The sequence below is a fragment of the Equus caballus genome, chromosome 1 (assembly GCF_041296265.1).
Source record: "Equus caballus isolate H_3958 breed thoroughbred chromosome 1, TB-T2T, whole genome shotgun sequence".
Taxonomy (NCBI): domain Eukaryota; kingdom Metazoa; phylum Chordata; class Mammalia; order Perissodactyla; family Equidae; genus Equus; species Equus caballus.
In genome coordinates this window covers 115,350,398-115,363,166 of record NC_091684.1, presented here as the reverse complement: position 1 = coordinate 115,363,166, position 12,769 = coordinate 115,350,398, and positions in this window count along the sequence as shown.

Here is a 12,769-nt window from a genome sequence, read left to right as displayed (position 1 = left end):
ACACTTTGAACACTTTCTGGTGTTTCCTGCTTCCCACTACTCTTCGAAACTGAAAAGCCCACAATGTGCTAGAGAGCTTCTTTCTGCTTCCTGCAATGGCAGAAGTGGTAGAAGGCAGAGTTTCCCCAAATTTCTGGACTTGCCAGAGACTCCCACCCTTGGCTGGCCTGAATTAGAAGATTCCCGTGATGTCTAGGAATCTCTTCTTTCATCAAGTTATCCCAGGGCATTATTAGGATCAAGCAAGTTTGAGAAGTAGCTAGAACTCCTGTTTGGGTGATGAGAGTTGAAGACAGTGTTATGGTTTACTTTTCAAGTACATTTGCATTTTATCCCAACAGACTCTCAATACTGCTAAACGGTTGACTGTAAGGATGTTTGACCAGCCTATAGCTGCCCTGATGGAGAGACAAGAAATGCTGTGCATAGAAAGTTGAGAAAGGGCCCTGGATGCTGACACATCCCAGACTTTAACCAGTTCTGAAGAAACATATTTTGGAGCTGTTGAAGTCATGAGGATGAGTTTTCAATGATGACAATTTAGTCACGTTGGAAGATAGAAAGGCAAGATTTCTATCAAGGGTCTCGTCCCTATTTTATATCAAAGATTGTCTGGAACACATCAAAATAATTAAGCTTCAAGATGGTGGGAACCTGTACATGCTTACTACAGTGTCTGGCACACAGTGGGCTAGCAATCAAACAAATGGGATGAATGAATGAGTGCCCATTGTGTTCAGTGACTTTGGCTGTACAGTGCTCCTTCCTCCTACAGACAGATCTGTGTCTTCCCGCCCTTGTGATGTTGGGCAGAACTTTAGCTGGAATCACAAGAGTTGAGTGTAAACTTTGGCTGTGCATTCACCATCTGTGGGCTTCTTGAGCTTCATTGATAGAGGGGAAGGGTGTCTCCAGGACACTGTGTGGGGCCAGTTGAGACAATAGACTCAAAGGGCTTTGTCACCTCGCAACTCCTGGAATAGACATGAGGAATTATTTTATGTCTCCTCCACTTCAGCCAGTCCAATTGTCTACCCCTTGTGACACCACCGTCACTTCTCAGTTTCATATTCCAGAAGAGGGATCTTTTAGAAAGAGTCAATTCCCAAGATCTGTGAGACACTCGTGTGTATTTGTTTCTTTTTCTCAATAAGTGAATATTCGGTATAGCTCAACTCTGAAAATCTAACAGTGAACTCTAGTCAGAGAGGGGGATGTGCTCAGTGACCTTGGGCCAATTCCTAAACATCTCTAGGCCTTGATACCCTCCCCTATAAACAGGTAAGTTGGTTTCAGTCATCTGTTGGGTGCCTTCTGTGTCAGCCTGGAAGCCCCTGCCAGGAGATAAAGGGTAGCTCTGAGGATCTGTGGGAAGAGGCCCAAAGGTGTAATACCAGAAAGAAAATGAAGGTTACTGGCCCTTTAACACCTTTCACAATGCAAATACGGAAAGGTAAACAGCCATGAGGAAGAAAAGAGTTGTGAAATAAAACAATAGTGGCCTTATCTGTTTTTCCTCTCTGCTGAAGTGGCCTTCCCTGGGCTGTTACCCATGTTGTGTATGTTTCTTTCTTTTCCTCTTTCATTTATACACTCATTCGACAAATATTTATTGAGAAATAGAACTCTCCTGGCTTTCTCATCTGCATGATCATGTGTCCAGCCTTTGTGGTTTGATGTGGCTGAACTTCCATTTTCTCAAGCAAAGGAGCAGTTGTTGCCATTTTTCCGCTTAGCTTCTCACAAGGACAGACTGTTAAAACGCTCTCAGGCATTACCGCTCAGACAAATAGCTTGACTTTGTTCTCCAGAGGGCAGAGGAGTGCCTGTGTGCCACCAGTCCGCAGTCCTCAGGGTGGCCTCCAGCCCCTCACCCTGTGACCCGCCTCCCGCTTCCCAGTTGTAGCCCCCTTTCCCCGTGCCCAGGAAGCAATTGGCACTTGGCTGTACCAACTGGCCCGTTGCCGCTGCATGCATGTCCCTCTCGCGCAGACCATCAAGCTGTCAGGATGCGGTGCTGTGGGGTGGCAAGAGCAAAGGTTGTGGAGTCTGTGAGACTTGGGTTTTATGTGAAATCCCAACATTAACTAGATCTGAGAACTTCCCCACATTTCCTTGGGTTCCTTGCGTATGAAAAGATGACGACCATAACCACTTGGCAGAATTGTCTTAAGGCTAAAATGAGATAAAATATGCACACTGTTTGCTCAAAAATTGGATTGATATTTGTCCATGGAATCTCCTCCAGCAAGATGTCCTGAACCCTATTCTTGTGCGTGCAACTTCTATCCAACTTCCGAAGTCGGGTTCTCAAGCTGCTTTTACCATGAAATGTCCAGAAGCTCTGGCTCTCTCAGCTGGACCCTCTCTTACAGCTCGTATTACATTTCACCGTGTACTTTAGGCATATGTGTTGTTGTGGTCTCCCCAACTAGAAAGTAAACATCTTATTTATCCTTATTTTGCCCCCAAATTCTTTGCCCATGGGAAGTAGTACTCAAAAAATACCTGTAAAATGAATTAGTGAGTGAACATACAATGAATTAATACAAGGATATGCTGGTAACAGAAATTTCTATGTGTAAGAAACTAGAAGGAGTATTTTAGCTGCTGCGTCTATCTGAAATAAAAGTCTTTGAAAAAGATCTCCCAGTAAGATATTCAAGCACATATAACTGACAAGAGGATTTGGATCCAGAATATATAAAGAATCCTAGGAATCAATTAAAAAAAAGAACAGAAGTAGGAACAGCAAAGAGTAGGAGCCAGAGATTTCACAGAAGATAAAACCCAAATAGGCAATAAACATATGAAAAGTTATTAGATTTCACTAGTAATTACGGAAATGAAAACTAAAATAATGAGGGGACATTTCATAAAATGAAAACTTTGGAAGTACTGAGTATTGGTGAGAATAGAGGGAACAAGGAATCTCAAAGAACGTATGTTTAAAGTTGATCACAGCGTATTTCTGCAACAAAATACAGAAATACAGGGAGAACAAAGAACACGCATCAACATGGATAAATCCTTAAACCATAACAGAGAACGAGGAAGAATGACAAAGGCTACTTGCAGATGTGGAGAATAGTGTGACAGCATTTACATACAACATCAGCACACACTCATACACATACACACAACCACACCCAAATTGTTTCTGGGGTGGGGGAGACATAGTAAGATTATGAAAACGTGAGCGGGATGGAGTCACGTAACACGGGAACCGTGGTCTCCTCTAGGAAGGAGGGAGGGAGGAAGGCATAAGGAGACCTGTAACACGATCTTTGACTTGATCTGAAATGTCTTATTTCTATACTTAGAAACATCTAAAGCAGATAAAGCAAAATTATGGGTGGTGAAAACTGGGTGGTGAATAGGAGTGTTTTCCTTTTATTCTTATTTTCTAAATTAGAAATACTTCGCAGCTTTAGAAATTAAGAAAGTAAAAGTAAAACTTCCATGACAGGGAGACACCATGGGTTACACAAAGAAAATTCAGGTTTGCCAAGCACCAACCTGCCCAAAGGATTGACCTACACACAGATGTTTATTTCCAGAATGTTCTAGCAATAAGCTCAAAAGGAATGTTGGCTTATACAGAATCATTCCTAAAGTGATCCTGAAAATCCAGATACATTATTTAAAAAGCTCCAATTCTTGCTACAGAAATACTTTCTCTTGTAAATTTTTTCTTCTTTTCTACCAGACACTGATAGCATATCATCTGCTGATAATGCCTCGACCTTCAGTGCTGAGTGCTTTTATAGAAATATATAAAACAGCCCTCCTCAAGGTCCCATCCCCCTGTCACTTCTCTCCTAAGTAGTACTGCTATGGGTGCTTCATAGAAATCGGCCACCAGGGTCCTAGGTGTTGGCTATACAGCATGGCCCAGAACTGCCCTGCTGTCAGAGAAGAAGTTAGTCTTGGGATTCCTGGGTAGGGAGACAGTTCAGAGAGGGGCAGAGGAGGGGTCTAGATGTTAAATTTCCCTGGAACCAAATTTAACTCATCTCATTGTTGAAGTGAAAGAATGACATAACTTTCCCAGATTCACCTAACATTTACTGAACATCCATTATGGCTTCACACTTTACGGGATCTGTTCTTTTGCAGATGTTACTCCATTATTTCTCTAAACAACCACTGAGATTGTGTTCTTACCTCCGTTGTTCAGATAGAGTGTGAGGCTCAGAGCAGTTGACTAACTTGTTTGAGGCTCTATCCTTGGGGAGCCAGGAGATAAAGTCCGGTCTCAGATTCTGTTTGGTGTTGCCTTTCTCTTAGATAATTCTCTGATTTGATCTGTTTTCCCCTGTTGAAGAACAGCTTTATCTCTCTTTCCAGGAAACATTCTTCTGTTGCCTGTAAACATGTATTTTGAGAATAGCATTGCACTTTTTCCTACAATGTCCCTCATCATCAGTGGGACTCAAAGTAACATCAGTGGACTCAAAGACAGAACCCTTTTTGGTCACTTCACAAACTTTGGGAGTGGAGTAGGCAATCGGCCCTCAGTCAGAGCGGAGCTTTATGTGACTCACATGAATGCTTTATTCAGTGGCTAGCAAGACAGAGCCATCAGAAGATTACTTTTAAACAAGAACAAGTTTCTGTTTCTTCAAAATATGTGGCTGCTTATCGTGCAAAATGCTTTGTAATAGTTCCCAGTCATCTGAGATAAAGCACGTCTTTTTAATGTTTTCTTTCATTATCTCTTGGTCTATAGCTGAGTAACTCCGAGAGATTCTTCTCTGAGTCTTGCCTCTGAGTGCCCGTCTTGAAAGCATCCGTCATCACAGCTGAGATTGGCCATGTCCAGTCACGTAGCCCTTCTGTCTAGTGTAAAAAAATACCTGGCTGGACCCACAGGAAACAAGTTGAGGGCCTTCTGTCTCTTACATTGTCTAAGGAGTCCATGCCGAGATGGCTGGGACCAGGACAGGAGGGGACTGAAGCACTGAGTAGGAGAACGTTAAAGCTGGTAACAGCACCCAATTATAGACACAGTGAACTAGAAGCAGATCTGTCAGGGTTCCAAGCTTTTGGAAACTACCTGAAGATCCTCCCCTAGCCCTCTTTACACGCATTGGGGAAGAGAAGTTCCCGCCTGATGGTGTTTTAAAGGAGAAATCCAGAAACAACTTGAGGGAATTGCAAGGGTTGGGAACGTTGAAGGTATTTTTCAGAAAGGCATTCGGCTTCCCAACACCAGTTTGGTATTCTCCCCCAGAGATCTGGCATCTCACGTTGCCTGGTGTGCTGTAAAAGCCAAACGAGATGCTTTTAAATTATTTCTGTTGCCTAGGAAAGAGAAATGTTATCCGTGGTGACAAAAATCATCAAATTTTATTATGCATAAGTCAGCGCTATATATTTCAGAGTTTTGCTTTAAAGGATATCATTTAGAAAAATGGGACAGCTTTTCATCGGCTTGGAAGTTTCAATTGTCAAAACATATTACCAGGAAAGTACAAAACGTTGCAAAATTACGAGGAACTGCGATTCAGCCCGATTTTGACTTTATTTATAAAAAACAAATTAATAGCAAATGAATAAAAACTTTTAAACCATTATCTGAGTAATAATACTAAACAAAACAACTAATAAAACAGCCTCATTCAAACAGCTGTTTAAGAAAACCCAAGGATATTTCATCCTTTGTCAAACTTGGCATTTGGGCAGAATAAAGACCAAAGTAAATATTTATTGATTCATGTGAGAACGCTGAAAATTTCTCTTTTATAAGTAGAATAAGCAAATAAACCATGATTTATAAAAACCCCGGCTAACTAAATCAGCTAATGGGTCTATTCAAAAAATTCTTATCATGTAAACTGTGAACTGACAATTATAATTGAAAATTACCAGTTTCTCTATGAATTTAATATACATATAGTTAACCACCTGCTTGACTGTTATACAGAGCCATTTAAACGTGCAAATGGATGTACAAATGTTTGAAGGCTTTTGAACCAAACACATTAATTGCCAGTCTGTGTTAATGGAAACAGACAGAATGGATGCTTGCTTCTCTGTAATAAATATAAAAATTCCCTGGGCTTCTGAGTCTGCGCTAAGCACAAATGGAGGCCTTTTATAGGAGAAGCTCATTCGAGAGATTGAGCCCCTCACCTGCAATCAAATAGGTGAAAAGGAGACAGGAAAAAGTCACATCAGCCAGATTTATTACAAGTGCCGCGTTCCTCACTTGGTTCTGGCCAAGCCAGAGACTGGATGCTTCCTGACGGAGCCCAGACCACCGCAGAAGAGGCAGTGAGAGCCGAGATGAAGTGCAAAGCAAGCTTGTGGGCACATTCAGGACCAGTTACTTCCTGTTGGCACCGGGGCAAGTGACCCTGTGCTTTTTCTTAGTGGCCTGGGGACCCCTGGATCTGCCCTCACCAAGAAGTGACCCACCTGCTCTTAAGCTCTTCTTCCTCTGAAAGATGTGTCAATCCTCTGTTCCCTGCCTGCTTATGGGATTTGCGTGTTTCAGATGGACATGTTCATGGAAATCTAGCGATAGCCTGGTGTGCCCTTCTGCCCAGTCTCTCATTCAAAGGGGCCATCTTTTGTGTTGTGTGGGGCAGGTGGCCTCTCCGGGGGCTGGGCGTTGGGTCCCTCCTGCAGTTGTGCTCAAGCTCATCCTGCTTTTCCCGTGACTCTGCCGATTGTGGTGTTGACAAGGGCCCTGGCTTGAATGACCTAGAGCTCACGGATGGATGTAGATACCTGGGAAATATTTGGGGAACATCTAGGGGTGGAGAAAGACCCCTCTTAAGGGAAGAGGGTGCTGGGGAAGACAGATTTGGCCGCTTCTGAGAGCTTTAGTCTTCAGAAGGGAGTGGAGAGTCTGAGGATGTGACTCTGCCAGCAGCACAGTCTCAAGTTGCACAGCTGAGTCTTAGGGGGAGGGAAATCGGCAAATAAAAAAACTAAAACAGCAATTTCACCAAAATCTCCGCAATAGGTTGAGAGCCAAGAAGCTATTTTTGGGGGAGCTTCTCACCAAAAAAAGTACAAAATAGCAGGAATTGTTCTTCTCTACTTGGCAAAAATCACCCTCAGTCTGGGACTGTGACGCTGTCACGGTGTTAGAGGTGATGCCAGGGGTGGTGGAGTGGACTTACTCAGGGGCCTTCCAGGAAATTCTTGCGGGTAGGAGAGGGACCCAAGAAGCTGAGGGTTTTCAAAAGCAAGTTGGACTAAGAGTCAGCGAGAGGGGCATATTATTTTTAATGGGATACAATTCACCTCCCCAGGCTGATAGTACCCCGGAAGACCCAGGTAAGGTGAAGTATGGATAAGGTATTACATAGCAGACATTTGGAAATTTTGTTCAGAGCCAGCTGGTCAAACTCCGGAAGGACATCCTGTTCACCGCTGTCCCTCACTTCACCGCTGTCCCTCAACTCTCCGCTGTCCTCACCTCACTGCTGTCCCTCAGCTGACCGCTACCCTCACCTCACTGCTGTCCGTCACCTCTGCTTTGGTCGGTTGAATCAGTGCCACCCCAGCCCAGTATTCAGGTTTACTCTCCAGGCTTGTTTCTCCACAGCCCTTGAACAGTCTCAAAGCATCGATTCCGATCTCAAAGGATAACGACTTTCCACCAGTGAAGATGTTAAGAAGACTCGGCCACAGACTCTGAGGGCAAGTTCAGGAGAGGCACTCCAGATAGCCTTCGAGCACAGCTGTGTCATAGTACTTTGCGGTCGGTTGGTCCTTGAGTGCATGAGCATACCATCCGATCCTGGTAATTAGCAGCACAGTAATTACACACTGAGAGGGGCCCAGCTCACTCTGGACCCAGGTCACTGTTGAAAGGGCTGCAAGAGGAAGAAGAGGACCCCACAGCTCCTGGGAAATCGGGTCCTTGTTTCTGTGAAGGCGAGAGAGAGAGAGCAAGAGAGAGAGAGATGGTGAAAGAAGACGACAGCCAGAGACGGCACCACTGTGGCCTCTGACCATGTACATTTGTACACAGAGCTCAAAACCTGGGAGGAGATAGTGTGCAGAGGTGTGACCTGTGGTCCAGACCCAGGCCCGGGTCCCGGAGAGCCCTGTGGGCTGGCCCCCGGCAGGCTGGGGCCCATCAGCAGAATGAGGAAGGAGAGGCCATTGGGATGGGGGAGGTGGAGACGGGACCAGTGTAAGGTCGGCCTGCATGGGGGTCCCAGTCTACATCCCAATGACCAAAGGGGCCTGAGCTTTCCAGGCCCCTGGCATGTGTCCTTGTTCATTTCAGGAAAATACTCCACGTGGGGGCTGTTGGGTGACAGCAGGAGGAGTTTAGGGCTGGAAGCTCAGAGACAGTGACCCCTTGAAGGCTCCCAGCCAATGTGTGAGGGGAAGGGGAGCAGAGCAGTGTTGCCCCTGATAAGAAGGACAAGGGTAGGTGACCAACCGCCAGTTTGGGATTGAAGGGGTCCCAGGACTGGGCGAAAGTCCTGGGCAAATGGGATAATTTTGTCCCGCTGGGAGGGCAGGCAATCACTGGGCAGGGCACCAAGGCCCTCGCTAGGTAGGAAGAGAGACTCCGGCTTTGGCATTATCTGGTTCTTAAGGCATAAAAATCCTTCACAAAAACCAGATGCAAAAAAGAACCTGCCCAGAAAGACAATTTGCTGTTAGTGAGCTCACTTGGTATATGAGCCCTCATTTTTGTTGATGGCAGCCATTTCTGATTTATTTCTCTGTTTGAGGAGTTTCTTGCACCTTCCTCTCTCTGGAGGATCCTGGTGTTGGAGGAGTTGAGGTTCTAGGTCTCAGCAATGCAGGCTGCTGTCTGGGGAAGGGCTCCCTCCCAGCACGTGCCCCATCCCACGTGAGTCACACAGCCAGCGAGAGGCAATGGCTGAGCAAGGCAGGTGCTCCCGTGCCCAGGCTCAGACTGGACTTGGGGCAATGAGACACATTCCAGCTTCCCCAGCATCTGCCTCGGAGCCTGCTGAAGGATTGCTTGTCTTGGAACCAGTCAGGCTAATTCTGCGGGATCAAAGACCCACAATCAATGGCTGGGTGAGGCTGGAGAAAGAAGGTGAACACACAGGTTGCCTGGCTCCCCAACTCTGGTCTTTCCCTTGAGACTTCTGTATGGTGACCAGGAGTGAGTCTGAGAGGATCAGAAACCTCTCTGCTCAGTGTAGACATCCTTTAAAACATCTTCCCGTTGGCAGAGGGAATTACTTTTGTTTTGTTTCTGGGAGGACAATTCTGGAGCTGGTTGTTTTAAAATGGCCTCCAGTACAATGAAATTAATTTTCTTAAAAGCATCCCATTTATCTGATGTGATCCTGCTACTCTCTTAGAGGAACAGCTGTTGGTGTTTACAACCTTCTATGTTTGAGATAAGTTATCTTTTGACACCATAACCAAGGCTTTTTGTTAGGTCAGATAAGATACAAGTAGGTATTTGTAGCTACAGCTTTCCCTGGAACTCAGCATTCTACATTTATCTAAAAAGGGCCAGCTGTTTAATTAAGGACGGAATAACAAACATTGAGATTGGCTTTTCAGTCCACCTCTGTAGGAGGAGGTTGTCTTAAGGGGTTCACCAGGAATCTTTGACTTTATCCCCTTCTAAGGAAGATAGAGGAAACTAGCGACTTTTAGCCTACTATTATATCCTCCTTTGTATGTGCATTCACATACTTCTTAAACTTGTTTTAATTCAGGCAGGAGAAAAAAACTGAAAGTGTTTAGGTTCCTAAGCTGTTTTTCCATAATCTCAGTTCTCTTGGAGCTACTAAAACTGATCTGTAGTGAAGCTCTCGGAGAGTGAGCCTTCAGTGTAGCTCCTTATGTGTACCGCACGGGCTCCCAGGCCCTTCTGAATCAAGCCGCGGACTATTATGTTTCAACACTCGGGTTCTGCTTTCAACTTCCTGCACCACAGTGATTTAGGGTGTGTGTGGAACATGGAATTGTTTTGCTGAAGGCCTCCTTACCCTTACCTGCCTACTGCCTACCAGTATTATCAGCTCCACAAAATAAGGCTCACCCTCTGTGTTCTTCTAGTAGTGGGATGCGTGGGCGACGATAATGTGCCCTCGAGTCCCCAGGTGTATAAATAATGCAGTTCTTCATGAGCTGTCTTGCCTGGGGGTGAAGTCTCCAGTTCAGAAACAGAGCATTTGTATGTGTGTGTGTGCTGTATTTTGAAGTAAGTTAATTAATTATAGACCATAAACCTTTATACTTTACTTGAATCAACTCAATAAACCAGTCCAGGCAAGTCTGAATATTTGCAGTGAAAGTTAATACAAATAAGATATCATATACTGAATGCTTATCACATGGACTCTTGGATAGATTCTGGCATCTAAGACTAAAAGATAAAATCAAAAAGCATGGGCATCTCTCTCTTATGGTAAAGTGAGTTTGTACATGGAAAGAACATAGTAAATACTCTATGTATGAGTATTGTCGTTGTTGTTTCAAACACTTTATGTCCTTTAGTCATGAGAGATACAGGGCTGGGGGCAGAGTAGGGAAATGACTATTGTGTAATGCAGTAACTTTTTTTTTTAAGGAGAAGATAAATTCGTGGCATCTATGGCTTTCAGTTTACTCATTTAATATTTCCCTGGTGCCTCTATTAGTCTTGTACCATCTGTGGGAAGACAGGTAAGAAGCTGGTGGAAAATGGCTTCTTTTCTAGCAAATTCCTGTGGAAGTGGGAAGCCATTGTGTTTCTATCCTTTATAACAGAACTTACATTCTTACTGGAATAAAATAGAGCTGGGTCTGAAGGTAAAGAGTGTAGATGAAAGGGCAAGAGATGAGGTGTCTGTGCATGCATGTGTTCATGCATGTGTATGCATGTGTGCAGGCATGTGTGTACATGTGTGTGTGGATAAACATGTATGCATGTACGTATGGGAGATTATTTGCAAGTATGAGGGAAGCACTTACATTTTTCCTTGCTTTCCCTAGGAGATGCTGCCTAAAGCATATTTCTTTCTGTCCATGCAAGTGGTGGGGTTCAGGGCAGGCTGCCCCCAAGAAGCAGCTCTGGTGTGCGGACTGTTTCAAGCTGAAGACAGTAAAGGCTCAGAAGACTCAGGAAGAGCATCCGACCTTCCCCCACAAACCGCCTAAGACTTTATACATAGACGGCCTGTTCCAGGAGGGAGCTCATACCATCTGATAGCTATAGTACGATGTAAAATTGGTGTGATAAAAGGACACCAACAAACCCATTTTCTGGCCCAGCAAAGCCTGTTTAACAAACATTTGCATTCCATCTCTACGTAAATTGTCTTCCTCCTCGTTGAAGCCCCAAATCACTATACCCAACATCCTCCTTGCCTGTAGCTGAACATACTTAAACAGGTAGCCTCGGCCACATGGCTGAGTTACTCAGTTTCTCCTGGGTTTCTCCCATGTATACATGCTATTAAACTTTGTTTGATTTTCTCCTGCTAACCTGCCTCTTTAATTATTTGACCAGCCATAAGAACTTTAAGGAAAAGCGGGGGGAATTCTGCCACTTCCCCAACACAAGACATCTTAGTTCTTTGAAAATGTGAGCAGGAATGAAATCTCCCAACAGAGAACACACAACAGCTCCACCAAAGAAACGGTTCATTGTGAATTCAGTCATAGCGACATTCTGAAATCGGCACTAGTCACCACTTTTCATCCCCCCGGCACTCCTCTCACTGTATATCTGTTTTGCTGTCTCCTTCCATCACCGACACATTCGTGTCTTGCTCTAGGAAAAAGCTCTGTACGTTAGTATGTAATGACTTCCATAAAATAGAGTTTTCCTGTCTAGAAAAATTTAATAGTCTTAACAAGTCAGTCCACGTCTTCTAATATTGTTTTATTAAGAATAAGTATTTTATAGCTAATTTTTCCTAGCTTCCAAGTGCACTTTTCATCTCAGATATGAAGTGTGACTGGAAAGAAGGGATTAAAGAAGAGACAGGAGCAAAGAAAAGAGCCTAAATTTAATACAAATGCACACATTTGTATTTCCTGTGTAATTTATACTAAAACTTATCAGATACAGAAGCTGATAGGATAAACAGCCTAAGATAATTTCTCCTTGGTTTATACTTTCATCACAGGTGTATCTTGCTCATTTACAATGCAAAACCTTACTATTTAAAGGTAAAATACTTCAAGTACTTTGGCAAGCTAAAAAGGAGTCCCTAAAAGTTTGTGTAAACCTACATTTATATATTTTCTACATAAAAGGTAGTTCTCAAATTCAAAGTCAAAATATTTACAAAGGTATCATGCGCACATAAATGGTAGACATTCACTTAGCAAATGGCAAAATGAAATTTTAAATAGCCAATTTCCTTCTTTTAAAACGTCTCCGCTGAACATAAAAGCAGAAACTATGGATGCACCCAACAACTCGCACGGATCTTAAGGGCGTTATGCTGGGTGAAAAAGCCAATCAAGGGACCAGCTTGGTGGTGTAGCGGTTAAGCTCACATGCTCCGCTTTAGCGGCCCAGGCTTCGCAGGTTCGGATCCTGGGTGCAGACCTATGCACCGCTCATCAGGCCAGGCTGTGGCAGTGTTGCACATAAAACATACAGGAAGATTGACACAGATGTTAGCTCAGTGACAATATTCCTCAAGCAAAAAGAGGAAGATTGGCAATAGATGTTAGCTCAGGGCCAATCTTCCTCACCAAAACCAAAACCAAACAAAACAAACAAAAAAACCCAGAAAGAAAAAGAAAAAAGCCAATCAAAAAGGTACAGATTGCACGACTCCAGTTGTCCAGCATTCTCAAAATA